Source organism: Carcharhinus amblyrhynchos, chromosome 15 (assembly GCF_965287045.1).
Source record: "Carcharhinus amblyrhynchos chromosome 15, sCarAmb.v2.hapA, whole genome shotgun sequence".
Taxonomy (NCBI): domain Eukaryota; kingdom Metazoa; phylum Chordata; class Chondrichthyes; order Carcharhiniformes; family Carcharhinidae; genus Carcharhinus; species Carcharhinus amblyrhynchos.
The window spans coordinates 27,584,347-27,609,584 of NC_137338.1; the positions used below are offsets into that span (position 1 = coordinate 27,584,347).

At 46.0% G+C, this 25,238-nt stretch overlaps 2 long non-coding RNA genes across 2 annotated transcripts; one reads left to right on the forward strand and one right to left on the reverse strand.

Moving 5' to 3' along the window:
• Positions 1–761: 761 nt before the first annotated feature.
• On the reverse strand, positions 762–24,152 carry LOC145353180 (uncharacterized). Its single transcript, XR_013888656.1, has 3 exons — positions 23,910–24,152; positions 4,317–4,401; positions 762–1,429 (listed from the first exon to the last, which is right to left on the reverse strand). It is a non-coding gene; the product is annotated as an uncharacterized LOC145353180 (long non-coding RNA).
• Positions 6,170–17,587, forward strand: LOC145353181 (uncharacterized). Its single transcript, XR_013888657.1, has 3 exons — positions 6,170–6,858; positions 8,849–8,924; positions 13,012–17,587. It is a non-coding gene; the product is annotated as an uncharacterized LOC145353181 (long non-coding RNA).
• Positions 24,153–25,238: the final 1,086 nt, after the last annotated feature.

Sequence of the window (25,238 nt, forward strand, 5' to 3'; positions counted from 1 at the left end):
TGGTCGAGAGCTTCAAGTTTCTAGGTGACCAGATCACCAACAACCTGTCTTGGTTCTTCCACACTGACGCGACAGTTAAGAAAGCTCACCAACACCTCTACTTTCTCAGGAGGGTAAGGAAATTCGGCATATCTGCTAAGACTCTCACCAGTTTTTGCAGATGGATATGTAACAGCTTGGTATGGCTCCTGCTCTGACCAAGATCACAAAAAATACAAAGAGTTGCGAACTTAGCCCAGTCCATCATAAAAACCAACCTCCCATCTATTGACTTCATCTACATTTCCCACAGCCAGTATAACCAGGGACCTCCATGCACCCTGGACATTCTCTCTTCACTTTCTCCCACTGGTAAAAAGATACAAAAGTCTGAGATCTTGCACCAGCTGACTCAAGAACAGCTTCTTCTCTGCTGCCATCTGATTTTTGAATGGACCTACCTCATACTAAGATGATCTTTCTCTATACCCTAACTATGACTGTAACACTACATTCCGCACCCTTCCCTTCTCCCCTATGAACTCTATGAACAGTATGCTTTGTCTACATAGCATGCAAGAGACAATATTTTTCGCTGTATTCCAGTACATGTAACAATAATAAATCAAATCAAATTAAAATCTTTCAACTGTTGATAATGGCCCACGCAATCTCACCATGCCCAGCTCTTCCTCCAACCTTGATTCTGCCAACTGAACGGCTCCAGTCACATGTTGAAAGTTCCAGAACCTTCTTCTCCAGCAGGGCCAAGTTGGCTGCTCCTTTCCCTGGTATTGTGGGCCCATTTGTCCTGCAATGAGGTGTGACGATGTAATGAATTAGATTCTCAGGTACAGTCATTCCTTCACACACAAGCGGCGTGAGAACTCTACAGTCTGCACAATAACTAGTAGCCAATACCCTGTGTGCCTTTCGTACTCCACACCACCACCACCACCCTCAACAACGGCTCTGCAGAGGCCTCTGAGCCGCAAACAGTGTCATTTGTACATCATCTTATCTCACACTCCTCAGCAGTACTCAGATGGAGCCTTGTCATAACTTCCTGTGTCTGTTCATGTCTACTACTAACCCTTATGGGTCTTAAGAGATCATGGAGCCTCTTTTGGCTTTACCTTGATATTCTCAGTACCATGCCAACATCACTGCGCCCACAGCTGCTCCAATCATACTGAGAGGTCTTCTCTTCCTATTGGCAGGCATCAATACCTCCTCCTTCTTACTCATAGCCTTGAGGGGGGCTTGCTGGATCAAACTTTGGGAATAATTCTGGACCTCCTCTCCTCTTTATCATCTCATTCCCTCCTCTTTGCCATCCATAGAGGAGGGAAGACAGTTATGAGTTGGCGAGTGACTAGCCTCTGAGTCCCATTCCTTTTCAAGCCATCGAGCGTGCTATTCTGTCCAAGGTCAAAGGTCATCAATGTTCCTGACAAGAAAAATAATTTTTAAAATTTAGTCAGAAGATTCATGCCTTCAAAGTGGCAATGCTGCTACTCAAAAAGCCAACAGCAATGAGAAACAGATACATCCCAACAATATTGCAAAGATGTTTTTTTTAACAGTAAGTTGCTAATTCAATGATGCTCTCTCATAAGTACAATTTTAATAAAAGTTTAAAAGAAGTAAGACAAGCCATTGCATTAGTATAAAAACGGTTTTGACCAGTCAAGGCCAGGAGCTGACGGAGACCTTAATGAGGTGAGTGTGTCTCAGGAGCCACAGGTTATAGGCCCCTGGTCAAAGGAACATAGGCTAAAAATCAGAGCTAGGCCTTTCCAGATTAAAATTAGGGAAGACTTCTACACACCATGTTTGGACTTTTCTTGTGTAAACAGTAATTGATGCTAGACCAATCCTTAATTTTAAATCTGACATCAATAGATTTTTGTTAATTAAAGGTATTGGAAGATGTCATAGAATCCCTACAGTACGGAAGAGGCCATTTGGCCCATCAAGTCTGCACTGACTCTCTGATTGTGAATCATACCCAGACCTTATCCCCATAATCCTACCCATTTACCCATAACCTATGCACCTTGGGACACTACGGAGCAATTTAGCCTGTCAATCCACCTAACCTGCTGACCTTTGGACTGTGGGAGGAAACTGGAGCACCTGGAGGAAACCCACAAAGACATGGAGAGAATGCGCAAATTCCACACAGATAGTGACCCAAGCCGAGAATCGAACCTGGATCACTGGAACTGTGAGACAGCATTGCCAACCACTGCGCCACTGTGCCGTCCTGGTACGGACATGGAGCTGGGGCAGTATCTGCACTTGTACTGCAGATCAGCCATGATCTCATTGGATGTCAGAGGAATGTGCTCAAGGAATTAAATGGCCTAACAAGTTATTTAGCTATAAAACTGTCAAATAGCCCATTGCTCGCTGGGCTCGTTAGGAAGCATGTTTGGGGTGTTCTGGGCAGAAGAACCCAGCATTTGGGATTCCCCAGCATGCTGTGCAGGTTTACCTCCCGTGGGTTAGTGACCATCAGTGATTGGTTGGTTGTCTACCCAGAGGTCCAGCCTGGCAGACAGCTAGGCCCTCGGTTTGGCATGGAGTTTGCCTGTCACCGTCAGTTGATGCACCAGGTAACTCCATCCCAGGAACAGAGGCTTAACCGGAGCAGTGAGTCGGAGTAGCTGGAGAAGTAGGGGTGATTGGGACAGGCAAGATCGATGGAAAGCAGGATGATGGGGAGATGGTAGAGTGTTGAGGATGATGGGTGCAGGGGGTAGGTGGTGGACCAATTGGGCAGGGTAATTGTAGAGGGCACTGCGGTGATTGGTTGGAAGAAGTGGGAGGGACTGAACCAGGCAGAATTTAACATTTTTAAAGTTTATCTATTTATTAGTGTCACAAGTAGGCTTACATTAACACTGCAATGAAGTTACTGTGAAAATCCCCTAGTCGCCACACTCCGGCACCTGTTCAGGTATACTGAGGGAGAACTTAACATGGCCAATGCACCTAACCAGCATGCCTTTGGAGTGTGGGAGGAAACTGGGGCACCCAGAAGAAACCGAAGGTGCAGACTCCGTACAGACAGTGACCCAAGCTGGGAATCGAACCTAGGTCCCTGGCACTGTGAGGCAGCATTGCTAACCACTGTGCCACCCCCTGCTGTGCGCTGAGGGGGAAGTCGCAGGCCTCAGGTGTCCCTGATGACAGAAGGTCTTCAGGCAGGTAAGCATTTGAATCCACTAACTCCTTACTCCAGGGGGAGCTGCTGGCGGAGTACTCAATGCTTGGGAACCAAACCAACAATAGTTATATTTCAAAGGACAACAAGGTTCACGGCCTCATTTTCATATGCAAAGTTGAATCAGTCTGGTCACCTGTCCACCCACATAGGGCGGCATGGTGGTTAGCCCTATTGCCTCACAATGCCAGGGAACTGGGTTCGATTCCCAGCTTGGGCCACCGTCTCTGTGGAGTTTGCATGTTCTCCTTGTATCTGCGTGGGTTTCCTCCCACAGTCCAAAGATGTGCGGGTAAGGTGGATTGGCCAAACTCAGTTTTAGTTCAGTAATTTTGTTTATTAATGTCACGAGTAGGCTTACATTAACACTTTAATGAAGTTACTATGAAAATCTCCAAGTCACCATCAACACCTGTTCAGGTACACTGAGGGAGAATTTAGCATGGCCAATGCATCTAACCAGCACGTCTTTTGATCATGGGAGGAAACCAGAGCACCCAGAGGAAACCCACATAGACACAGGGAGAACGTGCAAACTCCACACAGACAGCAACCCAAGCCGGGAATTGAACCCGGGTCCTGAGCACTGTGAGGTAGCAGCAGGGCTAACCATTGTGTCACCGTGTACCCTGACAGGCGCCGGAGTGTGGTGACTAGGAGACTTTCACAGTAACTTCAATGCAGTGTTAACGTAAGCCTACTTGTGACACTAATAAATACATTGTTAACTTAAATCCTCAGTCAATGTAAATGGCGGTGGGAGAAGGTAGTGGCGGGGGAAATGGTGTAGATGGGTGGGTGTTGTTGGAGGCAGGTGTGGCTTAGGAAACAGGTTGCCGAAATTCTGAGATTCCATAACCCAGTCTACCCCAGGCCCCCTCCCCCCGCCCCCCGGTCCCACCTCCCCCAGCTACCACCCCCACTACCTGACCCATGTCTGACTCAGTCAGAACTGTGCTTCAAAATAGGCACCAGATCCCCCCCCCCAATGGTGTAGAATAGACCTGGCACTGTTTCCTCAGCCACTCTTTCCAAACGTGTTACGCATCACCTGTGAAGAGTAGTTGTGAAGCTGGTGCATATTGAATTTTATTCTCAATCTTACTGCTTGTGATGGTCAATATGACTTTCCAGCCACTGAAACGGCTGCTGTGTTCATCAGTACCATGAGATGGCGGTACTGCACCATCCTATCTAAAGATAAAACAACAGCAAGGTTAGAAAGAATTCTAAAGATCACTGAGGGAAAAATATCGATACATATCAACATGGCAATTTATTATTGGCGCTCTTTGTATCTCCTCAACATGTTTTAAATCTTAAGCCCTCAGAAAAATTTCTACCAAATTAAATATGTTTCAAAATGGTACAACTGCAAATGAAGGAAGGCGTGACTCCCTAATTCGATCCAGTTTTCCTTAATGGACTGTATGATCTCCACATGCATCCAATTCAGACCTCTTGAATATTCCCAATTTTAATCGCTCCGCCAGTCTGGGCCTCCTGCTGTCAAATTCCCTCTCTAATCCTCCCTGCCTTTCTTTGCTCCTTTTAGGGGCCTAGTGGTATTATCACTGGACTATTAATCCAAACATTCAACTAATGTTCTGGGGACCCGGGTTCAAATCCTGCCACAGCAGATAGTGGAATTGGAATTCAATAAAAAAATAAGAATCTATTGATGACAATGAAACCATTACCGATGGTTAGAAAAACCCATCTGGTTCACTAATGTCCTTTAGGGAAGGAAAGCTTTCCTGGCCTGGCCAATATGTGACTTGAAAGCCACAGCAATGTGGTTAACTCTCAATTATCCTTAGGCAACTAGGGCCGGACAATAAATACTGGCCAGCCAGTGACGCCCATGTCCAATGAATGAATAAAAAAGTCACTCCTATGACTAAGATTTTGGTAATTTGCCCTCATGTCTCCTTACGCGACACGGTAGCACAGCACTGCTGCCTCACAGTGCCAGGGACCCGGGTTTGATTCCCTGTTTGGGTCATTGTCTGTGTAGAGTTTACACATTCTCCCCATGTCTGCATGGGTTTCCTCCGGATGCTCCGGTTTCCTCCCACACTCCAAAGATGTGCAGGTTAGGTGCATTGGCTGTGTTAAATTGCCTTTTAGTGTTCTGGGATGTATAGGCTAGAGGGATTATTGGGGTAACTATGTGGTTTTACAGGGATTGGGCCTGGGTGGGATTGTTGTTGGTGCAGACAAGATGGGTTGAATAGCCTCCTTCTCCACTGTAGGGTTTCTAGTGTCAGATTTTGGTTGGTGACATTCCCACAGCGTGTCTTAGGTTTTTCTTTTAATTGCAAGGCACTATATAAATGCAATTTGTGTTTGTTATTAAATTAAATACCTGTTCAGAGTATCACCTGAGAACGTATAGGAACAGAGAGTACCAATAGAGTGCTGGAGCAAATATTATTCAGCCCATTGCCCCCCCCACCCCCGTTGCTTTCAGAGCTGGGATGCACCGTTATCCATGGAAACCCTACAGTACAGAAGAAGGCCATTCGGCCCATCGAGTCTGCACTGACCACAATCCCACCCAGGCCCTACCCCCACAACCCCATGCACTTACTCTAAAAAGTCCACCTGACAGCAAGGGGCAACTTAGCATGGCCAATCCACCTAACCTGCACATCAACCTAACCCGCACAGTCCAAAGATGTATGGGTTAGGTTGATTGGCCATGCTAAAAATTGCCCCTTAGAGGGATTAATGGGTAAACATGTAGGGATATGGGGGTAGGGCCTGGATGGGATTGTGGTCAGTGCAGACTTGATGGGCCGAATGGTCTCCTTTTGCATTGTAGGGTTTCTATGATTTCTACAATCTTTGGAATGTGGGAGGAAACCAGAGAACCCAGAGGAAGCCCACGCAGACACAGGGAGAACACGCAAGCTCCGCACAGACAGTGACCCGAAGCTGGGAATCAAACCAGGTCCCTGGCGCTGTGAGGCAGCAGTGCTAACCACTGTGCCACCATGCTGCCCGAATGAATGGGTTTCCCGAAGATCCTGTTGATTTTAACCTGTAGCTGCATTCTGCAGCTTCCCAATCCAAACACCGGCTGGACTGACAGACTGGCTGTCTGGGAACGCTTTGCAGATGTGGGGCAGGTCCAGCGGCAGTGAGGGGGTCATTGGAGGTCGCAGGATGGAGCGAGGGAGGAAGTCTCCCTCCCTGGTCAGGAGAAGTAGGCGTTGTTCAGGATGAGTGAGTGTGGGTGGGGGAGGGGGAGGGCAGGAGGTCACAGTGGGACAGAGATGGTTGAGGAGAAAGAGGTTAGTCAGTGGAAGTGGGATTGTGGATGCAGAGTGTGATGTTGGTCGAGGGACGTGAGGTGGCAGCACAGGAGTTGGGGAGTCTGATCATGGGATGGTGCATAAGATAGGTGGGGTGAGTACTTGGCATGCCAAAACATTCACGGCTCGGAGTCAAGTGCTGGCAAGTAGGATTAGTTGGGCTGGTCATGTGTCAGTGCAGACTTGCTGGGCTGAAAACCCTCTTCTGCACTGTAGTATTCTGAGATTTTACAGTCTCTCTCATCCCAAAACCATGAAATCCCGCCCATTGTCCACCCCTCGCCCACTCCAATTCCCATGGTGGTCGGGGCAGTAAAGTTCCAGTGGGTAAGTCTGTTGCGTCTGTGAAAATGTGTATGTGTGTGAGAGAATGTGTGTGTGTGTGTGTGTGTGTGTGTATGAGAGTGCGTGAATGAGTGTGTGTGTATGTGTATGTGTGGTGTATGTGAGTGCATGTGAGTGTGTGTGAATGAGTGTGTGTGAGTGTGTCTGTGTGTGACTGTGTGTATGCGTGTGTGTGTGTGTGAGAGTGAATGTGAGAGTATGAGTGTGCGTCTGTGAGTGTGAGTGTATGTGCGTGTGTGTGAGTGAGGGTGTATGAGTGTGAGTGTGTGTGTGTATGAATGAGTGTGTGTGTGTGAGTGTGTGTGAGTGTATGTGAATGTGTCTGAGTGTGAGCATGTGTGAGTGTGTGTGTGTGAGTGTATCTGTGTGTGAGTGTGTGTGAGTGTATGTGAATGAGTGTGTGTGAGTGTATCTGTGTGTGAGTGTGTGTGAGTGTATGTGAATGTGTCTGAGTGTGAGCATGTGTGAGTGTGTGTGTGTGAGTGTATCTGTGTGTGAGTGTGTGTGAGTGTATGTGAATGAGTGTGTGTGAGTGTATCTGTGTGTGAGTGTGTGTGAGTGTATGTGAATGTGTCTGAGTGTGAGCATGTGTGAGTGTGTGTGTGTGAGTGTGTGTGAGTGTGTGTGAATGTGTCTGAGTGTGAGCATGTGTGAGTGTGTGTGAATGAGTGTGTGTGAGTGTATCTGTGTGTGAGTGTGTGTGTGTGAGTGTATGTGAATGTGTCTGAGTGTGAGCATGTGTGAGTGTGTGTGTGTGAGTGTGTGTGAGTGAGTATATGTGTGTAAGTGTGTGTGGTGGACGGGGGTGTTGTGGGGGTATTGTGGTATGGGTGGGAATGTTGTGGGGGTGCAGTGCAGGACGGGGATGCGTGAAAACACCAGTGGTCGTTGAAGCTGCATTACAAAAGACACTTACCTTACAGACCCTCACATTCCAGCCTCCGGACCCAATGTTCATTAACCTGGCAAGCACAGGCTAGACAGAAAACACACTGTCTGAATAGTGGGCCCGCCTTGGAACATTTCAACAACTGACCCTCTTCGGACAGCTGCTTAGTCACCCTGCCCCTCAATTCCCCACTTACTCCCCTTCCCCAATTCTCTCCACATATGTGTCCCCCACCCCCACCACCCTATTAAAATCACAATGAGGTGACTATGATGCTGCTTTCAGAATTGTAACTTCAACTCAATTGGAGGGGCCCCTCACACTTGCGATATCCTACACACAAAGTCCCCTCATTGTGTGTAGATTTTCTAAGGCCACTATGTCCCTAACATATTAGAAAGACTTGCATTTACGGAGAGCCTTGGGGCCAATTAAACTTTGTGGAAAAAAAAACATCATTTATTTTGAAAAAAAGTATACTGTCCAAAATCTAAGGCAGATTCAACCAAATCCCAGTCAGTGGCAGGTTAATACACAAAACTTGTGACACTAATTGAATTGTTATGAATAATAACTCATTGGTTATGATGCAAGTAGGAACAGATCTCACATCACAAGACCATGACATAAGTGAAGTCTTTAACCGCTGCAACAATGTCCTTTTACAGAAGACAAGTTGTTAATGCACACTATTCTTTTATGCTGCATAAAAAACATTACTGAAATTCAGAAGTAGCTCGCATTGAGTTAACTTTGCAATGTCACCATGAACTACTTAAAGGGAATCACTTTCAAACTACTGTCAGAAAGCAGTTGTGTATTTCGAACGGCATGGTGGCACAGTGGTTAGCACTGCTGCCTCACAGCTGCAGGGTGCTGGGTTCACTTCCAGCCTCGGGTCACTGACTGTGTAGGGTTTGCACGTTCTCCCTGTGTCCGCGTGGATTTCCTCCAGGTTCCAACGCACACAAGTGGTGCAGATAAAGGCAATATGCTGCAGATACCGGAATTTGAAACAGAAAATGCAGGATCTGACGAAGGGTCATCCTGACTTGAAGTGTTGGCTCTATTCTCTCTCCACAGATACCGTCAGCCCTGCTGAGATTTTCCACCGAAGATGTGCAGATTCAGTGGATTGGTTGTGCTAAATTGTCCGAAGGTATGACTATTGCAATTAGCCATAGGAAAGGTGGAGGTGAGGGCCTGGGAGAGATATTCTGTCAGAATATCAGTGCAGACACGATAGACTGCATGACCTCTTCTGCATTGTAGGGATTCTATGAACCTTAGAAAAATATCTGAATATTTAACAAGTCGAAGGTTGAAAATGCAAAACAGTTCCTATGAATCTGACTGCAAAATGTACAAAGCTCTAGATCTGCTCTAGTTCTGTCTGAGTAGCAGTGAGCTGAAATTCTTCCCCTTCCGCTTCATATTTGAAGCTTGTATTATATTGGAATCATAGGCTTCTGGGGCACAGAGGAGGCCATTCGGGCCATCAGACCTGTGCTGGTGATTTGGTAGAGTTGTCCCTGAGTCACACTATTTCCCTGTAATTCCGCACGTTTTCGTTTCAAGTAATTATGCAATTCCCTTTTGAAAGTTGGGATTGAATTTGCTTCTGCCACCCTTTCAAACAACAAATTCCACATCATAACAATGCAATCACTCCCTCTGCTTAAATCTGTTTCTTCTCATTGACAATCCCCTGATAGCTATTTCTCCTTATTTACTCTGCCAAAACACATCATGATTTTTAACGCACTTATTAATTTTCCCCTTAACATAGTTACAACAGCAGTCTAACACTGCTATTTCTGTCCCACACTATGGGCACAATCTTACCAGCCATTAACACTGCTAAGATCGCACCCATAGGGTGGCACAGACTGCCAAATTTTCCACATACTGCACCGGGACCAGGGAATCCCATTGCCGTGAATGGCTGGAAAATTCCACCCCTATGTTCTTTATTATTTATTAATTAGTGTCACAAGAAGGTTTATATTAACACTGCAATGAAGTTACTGTGGAAAATTCCCTAGTCACCACACTCCAGTGCCTGTTCGGGTACACTGAGGGATAATTTAACATGGCCAACTCCCCTAATTGGCACACCTTTCAGACTGTGGGAGGAATTTGTGGGGTCCCACCTTAGTGGGACTTGGTTGGTACACTTTCAATGGGCTGAATGACCTCCTTCTGTACTGTAGGGATTCTATGATTCAGCGGATGATGAAATAATTGCTTGAAATTATGCATTCCATTTAATGTGAAGTTAGTGTCTGGATATATATATCCCCTTTAGCATCATCAGGGCATATAAATGCTTTGCAGCTAATTAAGTGCTCCAGCAGTGTGGTCACTGTTGTAATGAGGGAAACTTGGGAGCCAATTTGCTCACAGGAAGATCCCAAAACCACAATGAGATAATGGACATATGATCAGGTTAGGAGGCAACGAGCAGTTAAGATGGCCGTCCGACTTGACTGTCTTTAAATTTGTCCATTACTGTCACAAGTAGGCTTACATTAACCCTGCAATGAAGTTACTGTGAAAATCCCCAAGTCGCCTGTTCAGGTACACTGAGGGAGAATTTAGCATGGCCAATGCATCTAACCGACACATCTTTTGAAGTATGGGAGGAATCCAGAGCACCCGGAGCAAACTCACGCAGTCACGAGGCAAACGTGCAAATTCCATAATGACAGTGACCCAAGCCGGGAGTCAAATCCAGGTCCCTGGCGCTGTGAGGCAGCAGTGCTTCCCACTGTATCATTGTGCCGCCCTCTGTTCATAGACACATCTGTTTATAAAGATACTAAAACTCAACTTCCAATTTTCTGATGTCATATTTCAGTACACAATACATTATTGGGGGGGGGGAGTAGGGAATAAGCATTGGAAAAGAATGCTAATGCAATAATAAATGTTTAGTCAAAGATTAACCACATCAAGTCCAATGATGTACAGGTTAGGTTGATTGGCCATGCTAAATTAACCCTGGTGTTAGGGGATTAGCTGGGTAAATGTGAGGAGTTACGGGAATAGGCCCTGATTGGATATGGTTGATACAGACTCGATGGGCCAAATGGCCTCCTTTTGCACTGTAGGATTCTATGACGATGGCCAAACAAATTGAACAACTCAGAATCAATTCCTCCAGGTTCTTTAAGGATTGCTGTACTTCTTAAGAATCTCAAAACTTTTCCATGCAGATGTATGGAATGAAGGATGCTTTCACTGTTAAAGATCAATAATATCCATTAACAAAAGGATAAGGCGTTACTATAATTCATTGGCTAACTTAACGGACATTATGAAGGGAGGAAATACTTTATGTTCACAGTTGAACACAAATTCAATGGGGTTTGTGTTAGATGAGGTCACTTCAACCTAAAAATGTAAACCAAGGCCCATCTAGGTCAATGTGCTTTTTTTCCACATTACAATGCAGGTTTTCTTTTGAATGTACTATTTGCCTGGACGAATGCAGCTCCAACACTCAAGAAGCTCAATACAATCCAGGGTGAAGCAACCCACTTGATAGGCACCCTACATCCTTAAACATTCACTGTCTCCACCACTGATACACAGTGGCTGCACACCGTGTACAAGATGCACTGGAGCAACTCACCAAGCCTCCTTCAACAGTGCTTTCTGCAGTGGGCCCCCCCCACAACAGGCTAGAAAATCCAGGCCACTACCCCTTCTCTCTGGGCGTGCCTTTTTGGCCACGCTCACCCCATAACTGGAAAATCCTGCCCGAGGTCAATGAATCTTTACATGGTCCGTGTCCCATCCACTACGATTCCCATGGCGCCTGGGTTGGGAAGATTCTGTGCTCTCTTACTCTCTCTCCTTCTCCATTTTTGAGTCACCCCTTTGACCAAACTTTTAGCCCCTGTCCCAATATTTCTTTATGTGACATAAGGTTGCATCATTCGTGCCCCCACCGGGCTTGTTTTCAGTGAGGAGGCACATGTAAAAAGGCAGGTGCCCATCCATGGGTACCCACCCCACCACCTTCCCACTCACTCCCAAGTTCACCTAAAGGATTACAGAGGGCAGGGGGATGGGCACTGAAATTGAGTACCCATTCGCCATGTTGAAATAAATAATCACGGGGTGATTGGGCTGAGTAACAAACCAATTGACCCTGAGAATACATTGCCCATGGCATGAACCATGGGCCTTGGGCAGTGGGATGGCAATGGGCAGGTCACTTTTCTTATTAACAATTTTAGGGGTTGGGGTTCTATCTTGAGGAGCTGCCCTTTGCAGATCGGGGAACATGTCTCCTTGGAAAGATCACCCCCCCTTTCTTCCTACCCGCCTGCTCTAAAAAATATACCAACCCCCATCCAACTCCCACCCCTCTCTCCAAACACCTACCCAACCTGCACTCACCCCCCACACACACCTACCCAATCTGCCCTAACACCCCCCACATCCTTACCCAACTTGCACTAAACCCCCCCACACCCTTACCCAATCTGCCCTAATGCACCTACCTGTCCAAGACCCCAGGTTTATCCATTTCCAGGGACTAATGGGCTCTCTCCAGCTTCTCCATGGCAGCGCTCGCAGTGCCCACTAATGTGCACTTGTCGCAGCTGGGATTGATCGAGCTGATGTGGAGATGGCTGGCATTGGACTGGGGTAAACACAGTAAGAAGTCTCACAACACCAAGTTAAAGTCCAACAGGTTTATTTGATAGTAAATGCCACAAGCTTTTGGAACGCTGTTCCTTCGTCAGGTGAGTGGAAAATTCCGATCAGGGCATGTAAAGGCACACACAGTTTACAGAATACTGATCAGAATGCAAATCTTCACAGCTAATCTGCAATTCACATTGTCTGCACCTTTAAGACTTGAATTGCAGATTAGCTGTGAAGATTTGCATTCTGATCAGTATTCTGTAAACTGTGTGTGCCTTTACATGCCCTGATCGGAATTTTCCACTCACCTGACAAGGGAACAGCGTTCCAAAAGCTTGTGGGTTTACTATCAAATAAACCTGTTGGACTTTAACCTGGTGTTGTGAGACTTCTTCCTGTTGATAGAGCTGTCAGCCAATCAGTAAAATTAGTCTGGAGCGATAAGACGGACTTCCCGAGACTCTTATGGCCTTGACTGAATGAACAGATCTTTATTTAGGCTGTCTCAATTATACATTTTCAGACAGTTACATTCAGCAGTTATTGTTGCACACTTAAGCTAACTCTGAGATCTTTTCTTTAAGGTATTTCCTATGATATGATTCATCCCAACGAATACGGCCTCAGCAACAATCATGGCGTAGACACTGTTCTCCGTAACAGAGCGTGCCGGAATTCTACCGCCCCACCCACCACGGAATCGGAGCGGGCGAGGGGAGGACATTGGAAATATCCGTTTATATCAGGCTGAAGTTTTCAGTCTCGCTCGAGCGAAGCCGTAAAATCCCACCCCTCGTTCCAAGATTGTATTACCCACTCGGTGCCATGGTTCAGGACATCCCCTCACCGCTGGAGAGCTTCTGCAGTGGAAATTCGAGAAAATTAATTTCCAAGTCAAAAGTAGAACCTCAAGGGTAATATTCTCTGGATATTTTTCATTATTCATTTCCAGGATGAGGGAGTTGCTAAGTAGGCCAGCTTTTATTGCCTAATCTTCATTGCCCTTGAGAAGGTGGTGGTGAGCTGCCTTCTTTAAATTATGGGGGGGGGGAGATTTCCCGTCCCACCCACCAGGGAGTCATAGCAGGTGGGCGGCGGAACATGCAAAGGACCATTGGCCTCGGGTGGGATTTTTCCGTTTTGGGATGAGCACAGCTGGAGAGTCCCGCCCTCTGTTTCATAGCAGCCTGTGACTACTTGAGTAAAGTAGAATCATTGCAAGGAAATTGGGGCAGCACGGTAGCACAGTGGTTAGCACTGCTGCTTTACAGCTCCAGGGACCTGGGTTCGATTTCCGGCTCGGGTCACTGTCTGTGTGGAGTTTGCACATTCTCTTTGTGTCTGCGTGGGTTTCCTCTGGGTGCTCCAGTTTCCTCCCACAGTCCAAAGATGTGCGGGTTAGCTTAATTGACTATGCTACAATTGCCCCTTAGTGTCCTAAGATGCATGGGTTAAAGAGATTAGTGGGTAAAGTTAGTAGGGATATGGGGGTAGGGCCTGGGTGGGATTGTGGTCGGTGCAGACTCAATAGGCCAAAGGGCCTCTTACTGCACTGTATGATTCTATGAAACTGTAGACAAACATCAAGCCAGAAATACAAACACAGCAAGGTGACATAAAAACTGCCAAAGAAACTGGCCTAAAAGCAGGGCATGCTGGGATGACCTCAGTCTAACAGAGTGTGCCTGGACACAGGCCTTTATGAGATTTGAGCTCAGACAATTGAAAGCCAAAGATGCACCAGGTCACATTAGTATCTGTAAAAGGACAGTTATAGAGTTCCTGAGAGACAAATCTCCACTAGATACATGGGACAGACCTGCATCAGCAAAACAAAAAATTCAATACATATCAGAAGCTGAAACTAGACTAGTTATACAGGACACAAACACCACTGAAACCCATTAACATCCTTGGCCTAGCGGTATTATCACTAGACCATTAATCCAGAAACATCGGCTAATGTACTGGGGACCCAGGTTCAAATCCTGCCAGTAAAAAATACCTGGAATTAAGAATCTATTGATGGCCTTGTAACTATCGCTGCTTGTCAGAAAAATCTATCTGGTTCAGTAACGTCCTTTAGGGAAGGAAATTTGCCATCCTTACTTGGTCTGGCTGATTCCAGACACACAGCAATGTGGCTGACACTCAACTGCCCCCTGAAATGGCCTAGCAAGCTATTCAGTTCATGGGCAACTGGGGATGGGAAGTAAATGTTGGCCCAGCCAATGATGTCCGTGTCCAATGAATAAATAAAGAAACCCACCAACAATGAGGTGAAACCAATCAGACCTAAGCACCTGATAGGCCAAACCCTCGGAAGATTCCAAAAGATAGCTAGACAGATATAAGAAACTTATACTAGCAGCGTTCGAGAGAAACAACCTCTCCAGCCTTCCCAGAAGTATGTCAGGACACAACAGTGATAAGAACAGCTCATCTCCATACTAGAGAGAGAGAGAGAGAGACTTGAGAGTTCAACATACTGATGGGATCATGGGGATCCAGAGTAGTATAGGAATTTCTAAATGATCAATTAGCTAGTGAGAGAGAGAGAGTTATTAAAGTTGTAAAACTTAAGCCTTTTACTGTTTGGTAAATGACTTGGTTATTGACTGTTAGTTCATGTGTGTAGTCCATTTGCCTGATATATGCAAATGTGTTTGAATGAAATCCATTGTATGCAGTGCTGCTTGAGTGAGTCTGCAGGGTATTAGCAATACCCCGGACAACAGCTTCACCCCACACATTTCACCTGCCTTTGATCAAGGTTGTTGCGAACATATGAAGGTTGCCTGGCTGACTGGCCCATTCATCAACCATGAAAGTGGACAAGCCGTATAAAGGAGTGACCCCTAAATGGGTTTAATTGCCGGCAGGTTTACTGCTGAGTGTCGTGGGCTCCCGTCGAGCCGAATACTGCACCAGGGAATGATGACATCAGGAAACACATCCAACGTCTCCTCGTACAAGCTGTCGACTTAGGAGTACGACCTCTCAAACTCATGTCAAATTCTGGTCGGGGACAAGTTAACCGAGTGGGCAACAAAGTAACAGATGGAGAGTAATGTGGAAAAATCTAAGGTTAATCACTTTGGCCGTTATACAAAATACATTTTAAAAGGCAGGAAGCTCTCAAATGGAGACATTTGGAAAGGTTATCATATAGTCATAGAAAGAAAGCAGATAGTTAGCTGCAAGCAATTGGGAGGAATCTTGGCCTTTATTGCAAGAATATGGCAGTCTTACTCTATTTGTACAGCCTTTGATAAGATCACACTTGGATACAGTGCACAGTTTTGATCTCCATATCTAAGAAAGGATATACTTGCCTTACTGACGGAACAATGATTCATAGATTGGTTCCTGAGGTGAGAGATTTCTCCTGTGATGAGAGGCTGGGTAATTTGGACCTAAGTTATGCATATATATATATATATTTGACCTGTAGAGAAGATGTAATTGAAAACAAAAAAATCTTTTTTGTTATTCATTCGAGGGATATGTGCGTCGCTGGATGGCCAGCTTTTACTGCCCATCCCTAGTTCATTGTTCAGAGGACATTTGAGAATCAACCACATTGTTATCATTCTGGAGCCACAGGGCCTTATTTTACCATTTTTATTCTAAGTGCTGGGTGGACATGAAACTGGGAGTGTTTCTAATCCAACTTTTAGACCCGTTCTCAGGCGCCCCCATACGCACTCTGCCTGAAAAAATATCAGCGATCAGCGTGCTGCACAAGCCTCTGAGCGGGACTTAACACACCCGAAACCCTGCAGCTCCAATCGGCACCCCTAACTGCGCATGCGCAGAAAAATAATGATAGAATGTGGCTCCCCTGCCACATCCCTCCCGGGCTGGACAATGCCTCCCCCTGGCCCCCATAGGCATTGCCCCACCCGCACAACATTATTGACCCCCTTATCCCCCGCAGCCACCCAAACCGATCGCAGGTCCCTCACCACCATTCCACTTCACTAATCTCAGGCAGAGTGTCAGCGGACCCCCCTCCACTTTCCCCTCCACCGATCTCAAGCAGAGAGCCGTTGGACACTCAGCACCTACCTCCTCACTAACTGGAGCACCCAAATTGGGCTTTTGTGGAACATGTCTGTTTCACTCTGATTCTGTATGAGCGAACGCAGTGGTAAAAGGGGGGAGTACCAGTAAAGTTGGGTGTGCAGCTCAGTAAATCAATTGAAATGCATTCAACTACATTTAAATGGCCGTCGCGCCTGTTTTGGGCACGGTTCCAATCGTGACTATTTTCAAGTCTTGCTAAAGAGGCAACTGGTGCGGAGGCGAGCACAGATCACTCTATTCACCTCACACCCGATTCTACTAAGTTTTTGCAACTGAAAATGCGATGGTAAAATTGGGCCCATGGGTTGGCCAGACCCAGTAAAGATGGCAGATTTTCTTCCCAAAAGGGGCATTAGTGAACCAGATTGCTTTTTTTGACAATCGACAATAGTTTCATGGTCATCAGCAGATTCTTAATCCGAGATTGTTTTAATTGAATTCAAATTGCACCATCTGTTGTGGTGGGATTCGAACCCATGCCTCTCGAATATTAACTGAGTTTTTGGATTAATAATTTAGCAATAAAGCCATTAGGCCATTGCCTCCTCTCAAGCTGAAATCACTTGTCAGGGTAGGCTATGTGAGATTGTTTCCCCTGGTTGAGGAATGTAGAACACGGAGGCTAAGGCTCAGAGGTCAAACATTCAGGACTGAGATGAGGAGAACTTTTTTCATTTAGAAGATTGTGAATCTCTGAAGTTCTCTACCTTCATCACCTGATGGGGCTCCCTCATCCTGTAAATGGATACTATGTGGGGTATTGTGTGGATGCTCCACATTGGAGTATATTCAAGGATGACAGTAGTTCCAGGGAATTAAAGGAGGTGGGGAGCAACATGTTTGGTAGATCAGCCATGATTGCACTGAATGATGGAGCAGGGATTATGCATTCTACCACTTCTCCTATTTGTTATGTTTCTATTGATTTCCAACACTTTATTTTCTTGTTTACACTATGTTGTATAAGCCTAATTGCAAACATACAAAACAGATGAATTGGGAAGGACAAGGCTGTTTCCCACATGACAATAGCCGGACCATCACAGCTAAACACTTCACACCCCCACCCTCGCACCAACCCCCTGCAGCCCTGTGATCCCCCAGAGGAGGCAGAGAAGAACAAAGGAAAATAAGACAAAAAAAATCTCTCAAAAATTCCTCTTTGACCCATCAGACAATCAAAACCATTCCAGGCCAACAGTAGATTAAAACCATACCCGCATAGCTGCCGTGATGAATTTCCCAGCTCTCATATGGATACAAAGGGTGGGATTTTCCAATCATTCCCACTGGCGGGATCTTCCTGTTCTGCAAGCGGCAGACAATGCAAACAATGGGAAATCCTGATGTCGTCCAATGGCGGGTCACCGCCACAAAGCGTGCCACGCCAGGGTATTGCAATGCCCGCCAGATTGAACATTTTTGTTTTTTTTAACATTAACAATTTTTAGCTAATGATAACTTTCATTATCATTATTCTGTGTCCGTGAATTTTTAATTCTGTCAGTGTTTAACAGCTGTCCTATTTATTCATACCGTTATTAAATCATGGTGTGTGTTTTTCTCTCTATTGTGGTTAAATTGTTTATTATTTATTCATGTCACGAGTAGGTTTACGTTAACACTGCAAAGAAGTTGCTGTGAAAAATCCCCAGTCGCCACACTCCAGTGCCTATTCGGGTACACTGTGGGAGAATTTAGCACAGCCAATGCACCTAACAAGCACATCTGTGGGAGGAAACCGGAGCACCCAGAGGAAATACACACAGACATGGGGAGAACGTGCAGACTCCATGCAGACTGTCACCCAAAGCCGGGAATCGAACCCAGGTTCCTCGCAATGTGAGGCAGCAGTGTTAATCACTGTGCCACCATCAGCTTAGCTTCCGCCCTGTATAAATAATGCAGCATGTAAAACAGCATAATGTCTGAATACCAGAAACAATTTGATCCACACTTCAGGGTGGCTTTGCTTACAATTTTGGCTTTACATTCCACCTAAATTTAAATTCCTTTCAAGTAAACAGATTAATATTGGGTGGGGAGTAAAACTGATGCTCCATCCACTTAAAATGATCCTCTCTCCACCCACACCTCAGGAGAAAGCTGAATTATTTCTCTTCATTCCAATTGTTTCCTCATCTCTTTAGCTTGCTTCCACATGTGCCTGCCCTAATGATTACCACATGCTCGATCATCTCCATTCCCAGAGCCGATGACAATGAGTATCAGCACTAGAATAGCTCGAGCTTTCAATGAGGAGGCTGCTCACATTACATTGATTTATTCAACAACACAAAGTAGAACTCTATACTGACTGCAACACTAGTCTTCACATTTTAACTCCTGGGCTCACACACAGGATGGAATGTTCCCATCCCGACCTATCACGGGAATCGTAGTGGGTGGGACATGAACCATGCAAAAATCCGTTAACCTTGGACGGGGTCTTCCGGCCTTGGGGCGAACGCAGCCGGAAAACCCCCACCCACAATGGTTCCACAACCCCCCCACCACCACCCCCCCTCCCCCACACCCGCGGGGCCATGGGTTTCTCCACAATTAGCCGAGGTTTGCACACTTCCATACAATAGGCCTCAGGTGGGTCAGATAACTGCCCCTTAAAGGGGCCCCAATGACTGCCCCTTATAGGGGCTACACTACTACATCCCTCTCCCCTCAAGTTCTTCAATGCTATATACATAGCAGGATAATAATGAGTAACTATTTACAACAAGGGCTGAGTAACAACGGGTCTAGGGGAGGGGAGTGTTGGGGTAAAGCCTTTTATAAAGTTAGCCTATCAGGTGACTTCTGAGATCTGGAGGAGTGCCTCAGTTCTCTAACACTAACTTCCACTAACTGAATAGCAGTGTTTTTTTATATTCATTCATGGGACATGGGCGTCGCTAGTTGGTCAGTATTTATTGCCCATCCCTAGTTGCCAGAAGGCAGTTGAAAGTCAACTACATTGCTTTGGCTCTGGAATCACATGTAGGTCAGATCAGGTAAGGACGATAGATCTCCTTTAAAGGAGGGTTAGTGAACCGGATGGTTTTTCCTGCAATCAACAATGGTTTCAGGGTCATCAGTGGATCCTTAATTCCAAATATATTTTATTGAATTCAAATTCCACCATCTGCCGTGGCAGGATTTGAACCTGGGACCCCAAAACATTAGCTGAGTTTCTGGATTAATAGTCTAGTGATAATACACTAGGCTATCGCCTCTCTGTTTGTAGCAGATCATTGTTTTAAAGTTTCTGAAGGCACGTTAGTATAGACAGCCTCTCCAGTTCCCTCTGAAGGAGCAAGAGGGGCCTCTTCTGAAACAACCAGTTCCCTCATTTTTGCCTCTGGTGATGACGGAACATGAGTGACCACTGGTTCCTCTTGGTAGAGGTGACCCCATTACCCAAAATGGGGTGGCACGGTGGCACTGTGATTAGCACTGCTGCCTCACAGCGCCAGGGTCCCCGGTTCGCTTCCAGTCTCAGGTGACTGTCTATGCGGAGATTGCATGCTCTCTCCATGTCTGCGTGGGTTTCCCCCGGGTCCACTGGTTTCCTCCTACAGTCAAAGATGTGCGGGTTACATGGATTGACCATGCTAAATTGTCCTTTAGTGTCCCAAGATGTGTATGTTAGGGGTAATACTTGCAGTTATGGGGAACAGGTCTAGGTGGGATTGCCCCTTAGTATCTGGAGTTTATGAACGGCTACAAGGATAGGACTTGGGTGGGACTGTAGTCGGTGCAGACTTGATGCGTCAAATGACTTCCTTGTGCATTGTGGGATTCTATGGATTCTATGATTCTATAAACTCCAGAAGGCCTTATCTCACAAAAATCTGTCTTAATCTGTCAATGGTGGCTGCTGAAGTCATTGTATGCATTTCTTGGACATTTAACCACTTAGAGTGGGCATCCACCACTGCTCAGAATGCTGGCCCGATAGAGGACTGACAAATCTATATGTAATCTTGTCCAAGGGCAGCCTGGCCATTCCCAGGGATGTAGTTGATATGCAGGTAACGGGATCTGCCGCGGTTGGTAAAATGACCAACCAGATTTTCAATGTCTTTGTCCATACTCGGCCACCAGATGTAGATCCTGACCAATATCTTCAGTTTAGTTTGTCCAAAGATGCGCTGTATAGCTCCTCTGGAAGTGGCTCTCTGACTGGAAGTGGCACCATCACCCAAGACCCCAAAAGCAAAACCATACCTTCACAACTGAGTTGGTCTTTCCTCAGTTGGTAGAGCCAGTGCTGTTCCGATTTACCATAATGCCAACTAGATAAAACAATCTGCTTAACCTTGGATAGGACAATGTCCCTCTGAGTGCAATTTTAATGCGATTCGATGATACAGGTAAAGTATCCAAGAAATTTAAAGCAAGGTCAATCTCTTATGGCACTCCTTAATGCCATACTCAACCATTCTGCCTTGATATCAAGGGCTAACACTCTCACTTTGTCTCTAGAATTCAGCTCCTTGGTCCATGTTTGAACCAAGGCTGTAATGGGGTCTGCATGATGTTGTGTGGAGCCACAATGAAAGATGCAGGTTTAACTCATTGTTACACTGAAACCTCTACTTCATCTAACCCAATACGTATATCCTTCTATTTGTTTCTTGCTCACATACGCAACTGTCAATGAAGCAGACCAGATTGGGGCGTGATGAAGAATGTGCAGCAGTAGAAAGAAACAGACAAGTAGCAGAAGCAGCATGCCATTCTGAAGCTCGCAACTTTAGTTGGGCGGCACGTTGGCACAGCAGTTAGCACTGCTGCTTCACAGCTCCAAGGACCCGGATTCGATTCCCGGCTTGGGTCGCTGTCTGTGTGGAGTTTGCACATTCTCCCCGTGTCTGCATGGTTTTTTTCTGGGTGCTCCGGTTTCCTCCCATAGCCTGAAAGACATGCTGGTTAGGTGCATTGACCCAAACAGGCAGCAGACTGTGGCAACTAAGGGAATTTCACAGCAACTTCATTGCAGCATTAATGCAAGCCTTACTTGTGGCTAATAAATAAACTTATAAAAACTTTACAATTTATTCTCGTCACCAATGCAATAGTGCAAGGTACCCACAAGGGGGCTGCTTGAATCACAGTGGTGATTTATTCACCAACTATATACAGCAACAGCAATGATGACCTCGGTCTTCACTCTTTGACCTCTAGACTCACATGCAGGGTGTTGCTCGCTCCCCCGGATCGGTGCGTTTTCCCTCCCATTGGCTGAGGTTTGCGTGATTCCATAGACTCCAGGCAGGTCACTTGATCCGTGAACAATCGTCCCACAGAGGGGCCATGCTACCACAGGCTCACCAGTATGGGGATCAGAGCTGGGCTCGTTGCTGTCTCAGAACCCACACACATACCCATTCTAGCTGTGCTCCATGAACAGTAATCAGAGGTAGTAGCTCTAACTGATTTCTGCTCTAGTGCCTGAGACATGAAGACCAGAGCCATGCCACTGCGGCCACCACAGTTAAGATCAACTAATTCAACACACATTACATTTGGGCAAGTTGTGATAGTAAAAGACTGGATGCATTGATTAAAAGCATTCTTAAAATATTTTTTGGCCTTGAGGCTTAGCAGGATGCAGCAGAGAGCACAATAATCTTTTATACCAAAGAAGGCGCCTCTGATAGTTCAGAGAGGGAGGGCTTCTGAAATTGCCCTATAATTTGGAACAGCAATTGGGATGGTTTTTCGATTAGAAGAACGGTTTGTTCAGGAAACTAGGATGTAATAACATAGGGCTTCACCATATACGTTTGGGTAGAATGTTTCGGTTCATACTCAAGGTCACTGTAACTCTGCTGTAACAGTCACAGTATTGAAAAGAATAAACTGTGGCAGCTGGATTTAATGGAGGCTCGTGGAGAGGAGAGTTAGTTTTAATCTTGGGCTCCAAAGTGTCGGGCACCAGATAACATGTCTCACCGGACATTGGCGCTCCATATGTTTCAGGTCAACCCAGAGCTTTTTAAAGTTTATTTATTAGTGTCACAAATAGGCTAGTGTCACAAATAAGCTTACATTAACACTGCAATGAAGTTACTGTGACAATCCCCTATTGCTACACTCCAGCATCTGTTCGAGTACACTGAGGGAGAATTTAGCTTGGCCAATGCACCTAACTAGACTGTTGGGGGGGAGCTGGAGGAAACCCACATAGACACGGGGAGAACGTGCAGACACCGCACCAACAGTGACCCAAGCTGGGAATAGAACCCAGGTCCCTATCACTGTGAGGTAGCAGTGCTAACCATTGTGCCACCGTGCCGCTTGTGAATACTGTGCCTGGGCACCTTGATCCTGCATTCAGATCCTGCTGTGGCATTTTAAGCGAATCTGAGGTAATAAGAAATGTCAGCAGGTGTAGGCCATTTGTCTTCTCACGCCTGCCCCACAAGGCAATATGGCTGCTCTGATTATGGCCTTCACTCCAAGCCACTCAACAACCTGACTTGAAACACATGGCTGTTCCTCACTGTCATTGGGACAAAAACTTGGAATTCCTTCCCTAACCGCACTGTGGGCATATCTACACCTCAAGGACTGCAGTATTTCAAGAAGGCAGCTCACCACCACCTTCATGAGGGCAATTAGGGATGGGCAATAAATGCTGCCCTGTTAAACAACGCCCACATCCCATGAATTATAAAAAATTTTCTCCTCCACCTTGGACAGGATGGGTCCAATTTTACCATTGCATCGCTCCCGCTTCTGGGCTCAAAAACTTGATAAAGTCAGGCGTGAGGCAAATAGCATGATTCATGCCCGCGTCCACGCAGATGCCTACTTTTCTAAGGCCCGAAAATGGCCATGGTCCAAATACGCCCAAAACGAGCACAACGACACTTTGAGTGCATTTGCATGCATTTAAATTGAATTAATGGACTGCCACCCACTTTACCAGCATTTCCCCCTTGACCATCGCGTTCGTACATGCAGATTTGGCACGAAACAGACATGCTCAGCAAAGGTGTTTTCAGGCGCTCCTGCTTCTGATGAAGTAAGTTCAGAGCTTCCAATGTCAGCTTCTCTGACTCAGATCAGTGGTGGGAGGGAGGGAAAGAGGCAGGCCAGATCATTCTCTGGTGGAGTGGGGGGGGTGGGGTTGGTCTGGTGGGGAGAGAGGAGGAGGAGGAAAGCCAGATGGATCTCTTGAGTGATGGGGGAGGGGTGAAAGGCCCGATCATTCTCTGGTGGTGGGGGGTAGAAGGAGGGGGAAGGTGGGCCAGATGAATCTCTCGTGGGTTTGCAGGGGCCAGGTGCAGGGTGTGTCCACTGGCAGTTCAACCACAGGTCAAAGCAGTACCAATGAAGAAACAATGAAAATTCTGCAAGGGTATTGCTTTTAAATTTTGTTCCTTACCTCCAGTAGCTCACATAGATGTTTCATTAGTTACACTCTAAATCTATTGAATATCGCCTGTTGCAAATCTTCTCTGGGTCGTCCAGATTGGTTTCTCTTTGTACTAGAAAGTAATGAACAAGCAGTAAATGGCAATAATGTGTGAGTTCTTTGCTGCAAATGGACCAGTCTTTAGATAATAGAATCCTACAGTGCAGAAGGAGGCCATTTGGCCCAGCACTGACCACAATCCCACCCTAACCCCATAACCCCATGCATTTACCCTAGCTAGTCCCTCTGACACTAAGTGGCAATTTAGTGTGGTCAATCTACCTAGCTCACACATCTTTGGACTGTGGGAGGAAACGGGGGCACCCAGAGGAAAGCCACACAGGGAATGTGCAAACTCCACACAGACCTGAGGCCGGGAATCGAACCTGTGTCTCTGGCACTATGAGGCAGCGATGCTAACCACTGTGCCACTGTGCTGCCCAATGAAACATTGAGCACCAATGGCTTACTGGACATTAACAGTAGTGTAGAATACACTGTCTTGTCAATGCACCTGGATATATGGTTCATTTCACTCACTGCTGTTTTATACTCTTGTTTGGCAAGGATATGTTGCTGTCAGAAAATCTTGTGGCACAATGGGTAGCACACCTCCGTCTGAGTCAGAAGCTCTTGGTTTCAAGTTGTATTCCAGGAGTTGAAGGCGTCTTCATAACTTAGTCAAACAGGTTGAGCATCAAATTGAAAATCCTTTTAACACATGTGAATGGTAGCCATAGCAGTGGGAGAGATTTCTGGTCAGCCAGATAAATGGAAAGGGAATTGGACACTCCACTATCCATAGCTCTGGTCTACCACATGCGTGTAAAAACGTACGTTGCCACAGCAACCCATACTGCTTAGTTGACTGGATGATGATTCAATGTGGTGTTCTGGCTGGGGTGGAGATTGTGGCATTGTGACTCAGACCTGCAGAGAACTGAAGGTGAAAGCTGCTGTCATGGTTTCACATGAACTGCAGTGACAGAGAGTAACACTGGTCTCCAAGGAGACATCAGCTTTTCAGTTTTCTTTCTGGGTCTATTAGTGGGTAATCTGCAATTGCCTTATAAGACAAGCTCCAAGGCTGCTGACAAATGGTCACAGATAAACTGAGGGTCTGGAAACCCTCATAATAAAAACATAGAAGCATAGAAATTAGAAGAAGGAATAGGCCATTTGGCTCTTTGAGCCTGCTCCACTATTCAGTTTGATTATAGCTGATCACTAAATTCGACATCCCGATCCTGCCTTCCCCCATATCCTTTGATCCTTTTATCCCAAGAGCTATATCAAATT